Genomic DNA, 10,980 nt, shown 5'->3' with positions numbered 1-10,980 from the left:
ACAGCTGAAGGGTTCAGCAGAGTATAGAGTATCTCAAACAATTTCCTTTAATATAACATCCTCAGTTGTAATCTCTCAATTTTCATAGTGTTTTTAACTTAAAAAAATATAAAACTTTGATCTCTTGTAACTATTAAACTTTTGTATGTATACACGTGATCACTTTTTTAGAGATGGGTTTATTGCATCTTAACGCTACGCAAACATCACAGATCATAGAAAGTTCTGTGGACTATGTAGGAATTGATGGTTGATGATTTCTGTATACTCAAAAAATTTTTTACAGCACACTGTTGCCTTCTTGTTAGCTATACCAACATAAATGTGCTGGTTTTGTTGTTTTTCTTAATGATTAGGTCCCGCCTGGTATCAGAGATCCCCTGTGCTAGCTTCTGCCTGTTATTTCAAGTCTTTTTTTTGTGCTTTCTTCACTTCCTTTTCCTTCTTATTTGCTATCTGTTCGCTGGAATGGATTTAAATTGGGGTTGTTTAGCCTGGAGAAGAGAAGGCTCTGGTGAGACCTTATTGCAGCCTCTCAGCACTTATAAGAAAGATGAGGACAGACTTTTTAACAGGGCCTGTAGTGATAGGACAAGGGATAATGATTTTGAACGAAAAGAGGGTAGATCCAGACTAGATATAAGGAAGAAATTTTTTACAATGAGGGTGGTGAAACACTGGCACAGGTTGCCCAGAGAGGTGGTAGATGCCCCATCCCTGGAAACATTCAAGGTCAGGCTGGATGGGGCTCTGAGCAACCTGATCTAGTTGAAGGTGTCCCTGCTTATTGCAGGGGAGTTGAACTAGATGACCTTTAAAGGTCCCTTCCAACCCAAACTATTCTATGATTCTAAATGGGAATTAGAATTCTTGCCTCAAAATAGTGTGACAGCTGAGGGGGAGGAGAATGGTTTTGGTGAGACAAACAGGTGAACAGTCATTGTGGGGACATCTACTTGGATGAAAAAAGCCAGTGCAATCTTAGTGAGTACGTGTGAATAGACTAACTGCAATGAAAATATAACACTATTTCCCTGCTTTCCTCCAGCATTTAATTAACAGCATGTAGAAATGGAGCTTTCCCACAGAAAATTACCCTCTTGTGATAGTCACAAACCTTAGGAGGTGTGTCCCAAGCAAAGTGTTTACGCTGAGCCCTCCACTTCTTGCTTCTCCTTACAGTGTTCTTGGCTTGTATGGTCAGAGACCTTGCTACGCTCTTGAGCCTGCTGGCCAGTGTTGTCTTTCATAATGTAAGGGGGATTGCTCTCAAGGAGCTGTGCCTTCAGTTACTAAGGGTATGTTTGAACAAAGTACCAGTCTGCTGGGGAAGAAAGACTGCAACTGTTTCTCTTTTTACTTTCTGATATCTGACCTATTTCTCCTCAAAGGCAAATCTTCCATCTGCCAACCCAGCCTCTGTGCTTTCGCAGCGGTTACAGGAGTAACAGATGTATGGATCCTGAGGTCGCTGTGCTTGTACTATCTACGCTGCTTGATGCTTGAGAGTTGAATACAGCTGAAGGTGTAATAAAACAGACTGGGATTGCTTCACCAAAGCAGTGGGCCATCACAGAGCCTAAGGGTCACAGATCATTCACTGATTGCACTATTTTTGCTTCTGAAGCTGAGGTGGACAAGGAGAATTACCACAGCTGATTTTTTTCTCTCTGGCCATATTCCTTCCTTTGCCATTCACGTGTGTTCATTCGTTCTGACAGGTCACTGAAGGTCTTCCTTGACACTTGTGCTATGCAGTCGCTTTCCTACAGTGATGCTGTAGGATTCCATTTGTCCATGAAGTTGAGATCCTGAAATGAAAAGTCTTTTTAGTAGACATTAGCATATGTGATATTCTGGATTTGCATGTTAATGCACTGTGCAAGCATGGGAATATCATGGCAAAGAGCCATCCACTGAACTGGCTGGGGGTTTGTTCCTGGTACTGGAACGCTTTGCATGCCTTAGGGTATTACAGCTCTTAGATGCATGAGGAATGCAAGATGTTCAAGTGCCCAGGAAAACTCATAGTCTCCTTTTGTGGATTTATCATGGCGATTTCAAGCTGCCACTTGCATTAGGAAAGAACCAGTCAGAAATGCTGGAGCTTTCAAAGTGGAAACAACCTGGGGTGCAGTTGACTTCCTTAATGAGACAGGTACAGGTATAGGGAGACTGCTGCAAAAATAACTGCTTCCAGGTGGAAAGCCACAGTTAGTTTCCAGTAGTGGTGACACTGAAATGAAGTTCAGGGCTGAGCTCATGGCTAAACTGAATCGATACGGGACTGCAGATCAGCTTGTTCAATACTGGCCTTGCAGAACACATAGGACTGCCTTACTGTTGCACTAGCAGAACAGCTGTCACTTTCTTGTTGCAAATTGCTACAGAAAATGCCAACTAATGGCAAATTTTGTTTTTCTAGCACCTTACGTCTGAGTGAACTTTGATGATCTCTGCCAAGGTCCTGGCTCATCTAGTCAGCAGCAAGGCATACTTCGCTCTCTGATTGGTTGAAAAATGGAACTTGTTACAACTAACTTCTGCAAATATCCAACAGGGCCCCCTGCAGGTAAAATCATTGTTTTCCCTACTTACTGCTGTCTAAGTGAGCTCGTTAGAACAGCTGTGCTGGAGCTAATATTCTGCATTCCTGGATTTTTGTTTTCCTTACAAATGCATTTACAATCCCATTAGAGATGTGTGATACCGCAGCCATTCTTGTGCTGATGTTTTTGGGTTAAGTTGTACTGCTGCAGCTTCATTTAACAGCGCTGTAGCGTGTCCCGGCTTAAAGTCTGCAAGGCAAAACAAAACTGTGGCACTGTAGTTCCAATCACTGTCAGCTAGGTGAGCCTAGCTAGGTCCTCGCACAAAACAACTGTTGGTAGAAATCAGTGGGAAGGGCAAGAGTATATAGAATATTTGGTCTGTTGTAATCTAAAGCTTTGGAATTTAGTAAGCTTTTTTGGATTGGTAGGTGCTTTATACTGGAGAACTAGTTTTCATCCAGAGGCCTACTCTACAGTGATGGACCATGTCCATGTGGGTAATTATGTCATAAACTCCATTTCCTACTGCACCTCTGTAATTACATTTGCCTTGTCAAATGGGTTCTAGCCAGTATGTACAGGTATTTGTAATAAGCTGTCTTCAGGCAAGGTGTAATACCATCACGCTTTTGCAAATGACAGTGAGAAACAGAGCTGTGGATGCTACCAAATCATCAGGTAAGTAACACTCCTTTAAGGTTTGAAATGATGATACTATATGCTGGTGCCTGGTATGTCATCGCATTAGAATCTGCTCCATACCTACAAAATGTTCCAGAGAATTGCCATTAATAGCACTGCAACAGTGTTAATAACACAAATGATGCATATAGATGACTCAGTAGCAATGAAGGTGATTCCAGTTTTCATTGTCAATATATGAATGATTATGGGTCAATGAAAAGCCACTTTTCTGCTCTGGAATATGTCTGATGGCAGACAAAGTCACTCGTGTAAAAACAATGCTTTCCTTTTCTGGTGAATTTTTGAAAGTTGTCACCATTTTGAAAGTTGTCACCTCACAAAGCTAGCAGGTGGGTTATGTTTGTAGAGTATTTAAGGCAGTAAAATTAAAGCCTCTGACACTCACTGATTATCATCAACATCTTTAACCTCCAAAGTGCACAAGTGTCTCAAGTCCAGAGAGTTCTCCAAAGCACTGCAAAAGCAGCAACTGGGGGTCGTTATGCTATTTTGGAGATGACGCTTTTATTGTTATCAGTCTCCTTTGCTTCCTCTTACATGCTTAGAGATTCGTTGTAGGGCAACCTGTTGACTGTCCAATATATGACTGGCAAACGGTCATATATTCTTTGAAAACATTGTAAATGAAGCCGTAGCCATTCTTGCAATGCTGCATTTTGTATGAAATTAATAAAAAGGGGCTAAATATGTGCATGTTTAAGAACATATCTTCGCCAATACCAGTGTGTTCCTATATGCAGTGTAAGCATTTTTGTGTGCTCTTACTTTTTGAAGTAAAAACTCTAAATGTAAATTCCACAATCAGAAAGCTCTATTTCTTACGTTTATCTAACTTGCTATGTTTTTCTGACTATGAAACTGTGCTTCCTTGCCTGCCAAATCACTGTAATTGTTGCCCAGTTTCCAATTTTGATGTAACGGCACAGTGTGTTACATCCCTTGGTAAAGATCCAGTTAAAGTTTTTAGTATTTACAATATGTTTTCTAGATTCAGTAGAATTGCCTCTTTTAATCCTAATCACTTTATTCTGCTTTATCACACTGAACCTAAGAGTCAGTTAGTAAGGATTTATTTCCATCTTTTTCAGTATTTATACCTTTCTACTTAAACATCTGGAATATCCTATAGTGAAATCCTACAGCAAACAACTGTTTACATTGTTTATTATAATTATAAAGCGTATAACATTCCTGTGAAATAAAAAGACTAAAGACAGTAAAGTGTAAGCAGCCTGTGCTAAGGCAAATACACACTCAACTATGCAGATTGAAATTTTGATACTGTTTACTACTACTATGTTTTCTGCAGTAAGTTGTAAGCTACTGAGAAAAGCTCTACCGACTATTAAGAGTAGATGCTATGAATAAATCACACAAGATATTTTCAAGCTGTATGTGGAATTTAATGTTGCAGAGCCAGACCTGCAGATCTTGTTCAGACTGTAGTGTGATGTGAGGTTTATCTATGAGGTTGGCAAATTTTGTACTGGGCAGAGTTGTATTAGAAGGATCACTGTATTTTTGGCAGTCAATTGGTTTTTCTTCTCAAGATGCCTCTATATACTGCAGGATACTAATAGCAATACATAAATTCTTGGTGCATACATGGTCATCTGGAGAACCCAGAAGTGCTGTGGTACAGAGCACATTTCACTGCAAAATCATGAAGGGTTTTACTTGATTTCTAACCATCACTCTTCTTCACTGAGGCAGACTTCACATTGCTACCTCCTTCCTTGCTTTCACTGTGTTGGGCCCATGCCAGGATAGTAATGGCTTTTAGGATGGGGATTGGCATATGTGGGTTATTCTTCTGTTACTGAGATAACTTGTGTGCCAGAAAAAACCCAAACCCACAATTGTTTGTGGCAGAGTCCAAAGGTTTCTCTCTCGCAGCTGTGATGGAGGGAATCAGAACGTCCCTATCATCTGCACATCCCTTCAAATGGAGGAGCAGGAGAAGTGTGAATGACAACTGTACTGTTTAAGATTAACCTTTTTATTTGGGACTGCTGGATTGTGTGTGAAAGCAGCATTTGTGCCTGTTCTTAACAATTCTTTGAGCCTCTGTGTCACGAGCCGGCCTTGCGAATAAACGTGGTGAAATGAGAACAAAGCAACAGCAGATGGCAACCAAGAGCTTGACTGCTAGTCACAGTGTGCACTAATAAAAGGATAATAAAGGAAAATTATGCAGGATAACGAAGTAATTCCCTGCTCTTGGATTTGCAAATTAAGTATTTGTATATCAAGTAACAAAAAATTTTATAAAGCCTTATGTCTCACAACCTGTTGTTTTTTTTTTTCTGATTATGTCACTTGACCTAGTAAAAGATACTACCTCCTGCAAACTGTGCCTCATATAGAACTTGTGAACCTTTCTCAAACATATAACCACTAGCATTTCCTCTGCCCTTCCTTCAACTTTGGTCTACTAGGAAAAACTAAAAGAATCGGAAACCATTTAGAAAAACACTTTAGATGACATTGTATATTCCTTTTTTTTCCAAGCCAAAAATAGATCTCCCTGGTTTGCTAGATAATAACCTATTGTCTTAGTATTACACATCAGTATATATTTAATGGAGGGACATGAGCATCTAAAGGCAGGCACTTCTGTTGTTCTTTTTGTAATGTAGAGCAAGAATCCAAACTTGAATTCTGATTTTTAAGCATGTGAAGCTTTTGAAGCTCCATCAGTATCCCAAATTAAGTTGTTTTTCTTTTACCTTACCCAGCATGCCACAGCAAAGTTTGTTATTTCCAAGTCAAAGGAAGCAGTTCCTTCTGTCTCTTCAAATATGGTTTTTGTAAGCTTCTTTAATGCCTCCAGTTCTATCATCTGCACTACAAAGAAAGCAGTAATTTGTGCTGACATCATCTAACTGCCCCGAAGAAAAAATATGTTGCATATCACCAAGGAAAGGAAGAAATTTATCTATAATTTAGGACAATAATGGGGTTTAATTCCCAAAGTCTTATAGCAACACAAATACTGACAGAGTCTACTATCATTAGCGATGTCTTGGGATTCTGTTGTGTGGATATAATCAGTTATGACTGAAAGGAAATCGTTATGCGGGCCTCAGTTCTGTAACCACTTCTGGGGTTTATTATCCTTTGTGGCAGTTGTGCTTATGAGAACTCAGGAGTCGTTTGTTTTTCGAAGCAAGAAAACCCTCAGAAATTATTGACATTTTGGGGGAGTGGTTGTAGTGAGGTGCTGATGCTGCTGAACCACAGGCAAGGTCCTCCTCCCCAGCAGCAAGCCACTGTGAGAGCCTGGACTGATCCAATGGACTTTGGTGGTTATTTGTAGTTCCGTAACCTGCCAGGCCTGAGCTGATGGCCCTGCCTTCTCTACAGCACTGTACCACTGCAGACTGCTGCAATGGCCATGGGCCACCCACTTACTCTCCATTTTCAGGCCCGTGTAATGTCCCTAAGCTGCACACAGAGCTCACTGGGGGAGCTCTGTCCAGCAGCTCTATCTGTGACCTTTTCTTTACCTTCCACGTGCACCTTGTTGTATCTGCCTTTTTTCCCAGTGGATAGTTACCATGGTCCTTCGTGCCTATGCTGCTGCAGAGGTGCTGTGTGTATCCAGGGGAAGGATGCTGGAGCTCAGTTTCAGTGGGAATCAGCTTAATGTGGCCCTGAAAAAACACACAAAGTTCAGATCACTAGTTCTGAAACTCCGGACTGAAAGCGTAGGGCGCTGTCTCCTTGGTGTACTGCCGAGAGCTCTGTCCTACACCTGTGCTCTCCTCCTCTGTCAGTCACTGCTAGAGGAGTACCAGGAAGGCAGATTTTTCTGCGAGTTGCACAGTATCCCTCCACTCTAGGATATTTTTCAGGTTGTAGATTGTGAGATTTGGGGTAGGACATGTTTAGTTAGTTGTTTTTTTTAATATTGTGTATCTGTTCCTTGTGTTCAGTACATTTCGCATGCATGTCTGACTAGCGTCTTTGCTGCGCTATGTACAATAACAGCACTACTGGCTTCTGACAGGGCTGTAGAGGGTGAATGTTTTGCTTAGGCTGGATTACAAAACAGCCATATGTGTTTGGGAACAGGCCACCTCTTCCCTGCTGCCAGTGCCTTGTGCAGGCTGAGTAAGTAACAACATGCTGTGATTAGGCTTTTTAATCCTGAAAAGCGGAGCCGTTTAAGCCCAGGATGGCAGTTTCATGCTCCTGCCTCCACCTTTCATCATCCAGTTTAGAGCTAATGGTACCCACCGGCCTTGGCTCTGTTAGTCAACACAGCAGCTTTCACTGTAAGGCTTTTCCTTCTACCCGAGATGATGACTCCCTGTTTAATACTAACACAGCACATTTGGGTCACAGATACCAATGTGCTTTGCTAGGCACTTGAAGTACCACTAGACCTGTTTTATAGATTAGGAAATAAAGTAAAATCAGACAATTAAATTTAGGCCAATTGTGTAGGAAAGCAGTGATAAAATGAGGATTAGAATATAGTTCTGAGTTCTCAAAAATTCAGTCACGTATCTGCGCTGCTTCCTTAGAGAAGGGAATTGATTTATATCAAATCCAAATCATCCCAGTATTTGAGATGAGCTTCTTTGACTCGTTCCTCAGTCCTAGCAGAGGGCTGTGTCTATTTTCAGAATAGTCTTCCAATAAATAGATGACGGGTTTACTACCCGCTGCATGCTGTTTGCTGTAAGGTTCAGTATGTTAATATACAGCAGATGGAATGAGCTATGTTCTTGGTTCCTGTATGTGTTAATGTAGGCACAGGAAGATTCACTTCATAAGAGTTTAACAATTATGTGCTTGTGTGACATCTGTAGGTATGTAGACTCTAAAACTAGAACACATCATCCTGTGTCTTCCCTGCTGCAGGTTTCTTACCTCTCACACATAAGTTAATCTAGAACATTATTTTTAAACTTCCACACTTTTAAACTTCCACAATTTTTAACTTCTTAAGACTTCAGATGATGAAGAATAACCGTATCCTTAAGTAGCAGGGTTCTGACGGTTAATTAAATTATTAAAAGTTTGTACCTTATTTCTAAGTATCAACCACTGTATATCTTTATGTCCCTGTCAAAGTTCCATTCGCACTCTAAAATCTCCCCTATTAGATAAGTTTTAGACTCTTTGCTTTCTTTCAGATAAGCAAAATAGATTAGGTTCCTTGGCATCTCATTAATAAAGCAGGTTCTGTTTCTAGACCATGAATTGTTCTTGAAGCTCTTTGTGTAATTTGTCAAGGTGCTCACAGCTCTTGTGTCCACAATGTTGTGTGGTGGTCTCACTGCATTCTCAATGCATTACTTCCTTCTGAATTTTATTTGATCTTTATTAAAGCATCACCTTTATTCTTTCAGTTACTGGCTCATAGTGCAGCCTTTGTGTCCTGGGATGTTATCTTCAGCTAGCATAGATCTAGTACAGCTCATCACATTATATGACATATAAGGCAAGATATTGCCTCTAGTTTAAGAAACTATGTTTCTGCTTGAAGAGATAATGTATCTGATTCAGTAGATAATACATTTGATTCAGCAAGTAATAGATCTGACTCACTGGGTCACTTATTTTCTTGGTAAGTAGTACATATAAGGTAATTAACAAAGTATCTGGCTTAGTATATGGTCTGTTTTTAAAATCCTGAATAATTAACTTGTGTATGTACACGAGATTCATCTCGAGCTGTCCATAAAATCTCTGTCAAATTGGTTTTGTGACATGTCTGTCCCAGTGCGTGGTCAAAACCAATAGTTTCCCTGTTGTCACATGAAATACAGCAGCAGTCCCTCTGAATGTGAACATGGGCTAAATATAAACATATAATACATTTGCTTGTCAGTAAAGATGGTGTATTTTTAGAATTCAACTGGAACCTTACAATTTCTTTTATGTAATTGAGAGTCTCCAGAGACTACTGTGTCTTGGATAGCCAAAAATCTATTTTGAGTTCTACCCAGTGCAATCTACACTTCCATCTGCTCCTTATTTGTGGCAGTCTGAAGCATGCCAGCATGCAAGAGAACAAAAGCAATCCCATTTTGACTAGGCTAGAGCTGCGTCTGTGATTTTCTTTTCTTGGTGCAGTCCCGTTTGAGGCAGTAGGAGTAATTGATTTAGTGGGATTGGCACAAAACCAGACAGAGCAGGCCAGATCAACAGTGAACTAATTTCTTGAGGATTTTTCTTGCTGAAAATTTTAAAAAAGATTTTGTTTTGTCATTAGTCCAAACAAAATGCTTTGATTTTGTGTAAGTTGTAAACATCGCAGTCACTGAACTGGAGATACTCTGAGGTGGAATGCCTCCAGTCTCTGATTGCCACTGCTTTGCTTTGCCAGAGCTTCTAAAATATTCATATTACTCTCTTTCTAATTCCTTTACTTTAAATGGCCACTTTCCGATCCTGGGAGCAGGAGACCTGCCTGGTTTGAAGCATGTGCAGTCATTTGAAATTCAGAGCTAGGTTGGGTATTTCTGCCTGCCCCTGCCTTGTGTCATACCGACATGCCCTGACTTGTTATGATTTACATGACTGTTTTTTCTGCCTAAATACCATTTTGTTGAGGTTTCAGTTACTTCTAAGTGCAATTAATTTTTGTAACCACTGTCAGTGAGAGGTTATTTTCCGCCTGAAGACAGCTGCTGAATGTGAGCATCTGCAAGAAAGGTGAATCCTTTGTCATTAGAGCTGTCAGGTTTGTCCAAAGGACCACACGCATCCTCCCAGCTCTCCTGGTGACCTGAGTTCCTTTAATCCTTGTGCTTTTAGAAGATGATGGGCTTGGGCTGCTGTCACTGAAACACAGAGCTAAAGCAGACTTGGAACATGAGATGAAAGGGCTTGGTAAACAGGGTGTTGGAAAACAGTTAGTTTCTCTGGGGATCAGTTACACTGGCAGAGAAAGGGGGAAGACAGGACAAGAGTTTAAAATGGCTTCAACATAAATGTTTTAAATAGAAAATGGAGCAAAAGACAGCTTAATCTGAATTTTCTCAACTATTTTACATACAGGAATTTTAAGCATCCCCTAAAGAATACTTTTATGTCAGTAAAGACACACATACCATAGAACATGATAGTGCTGTACCATTGGTTTAACACTAGCTATTTTCTTCTCCTTTTTATGGTGTTGGAGAGGGAAGAGGGGAGAAAACAAGTCTGCCTTAATTAGTGATCAGGTGCAGTGAGTTTCAGCATATTGACTGATGAATATGATGTGCACGCAGAGGCTTTTGCAGCTCCCATTTACGTGAAGGGAAGGGAGAGAGGCTGCTCTGTACAGCTGCATCCCATGATGGTAAATGCTCATTCCACAGGCCCGTGGTGATGAAGGGATAAAGCTCCCAAAGCACATGCTCTAAGGCTCTGCTTGGCCTTACAGCAAAGGTGTAAAGCAGCTGAAAGAGTGTGCTGGTAGGTTGGGGAAACTAATTTTTTTCTGTTATGACAAACATTTTTTTTTCCATATTGAAACTGGGTTTTTAAATGTGCAGGAAAAAAAGAAAAAAGTTGTTTTCTTTTTCTCAGTTAAAAAGCAAATGTGTTTCTGACTGAATTGGGTATCTTTTGCAAAACTTCCCATTTTGCTAAAGAGGTCATGCTCAATCAGAAGAGTGCCTGCTGTTTGTTAACCAGTGTAAATAACTTGTCTGCGCATGAGTAGTACCCGGTGGTCAGTCCCTTCTGAATATGTGTCTATCCCAGCGACATCCTGCGG

The sequence above is a fragment of the Nyctibius grandis genome, chromosome 11 (genome assembly GCF_013368605.1).
Source record: "Nyctibius grandis isolate bNycGra1 chromosome 11, bNycGra1.pri, whole genome shotgun sequence".
Classification (NCBI taxonomy): Eukaryota; Metazoa; Chordata; class Aves; order Nyctibiiformes; family Nyctibiidae; genus Nyctibius; species Nyctibius grandis.
The sequence above is the reverse complement of the archived record's forward strand: the minus strand, read 5'-3'. Positions refer to the sequence as shown.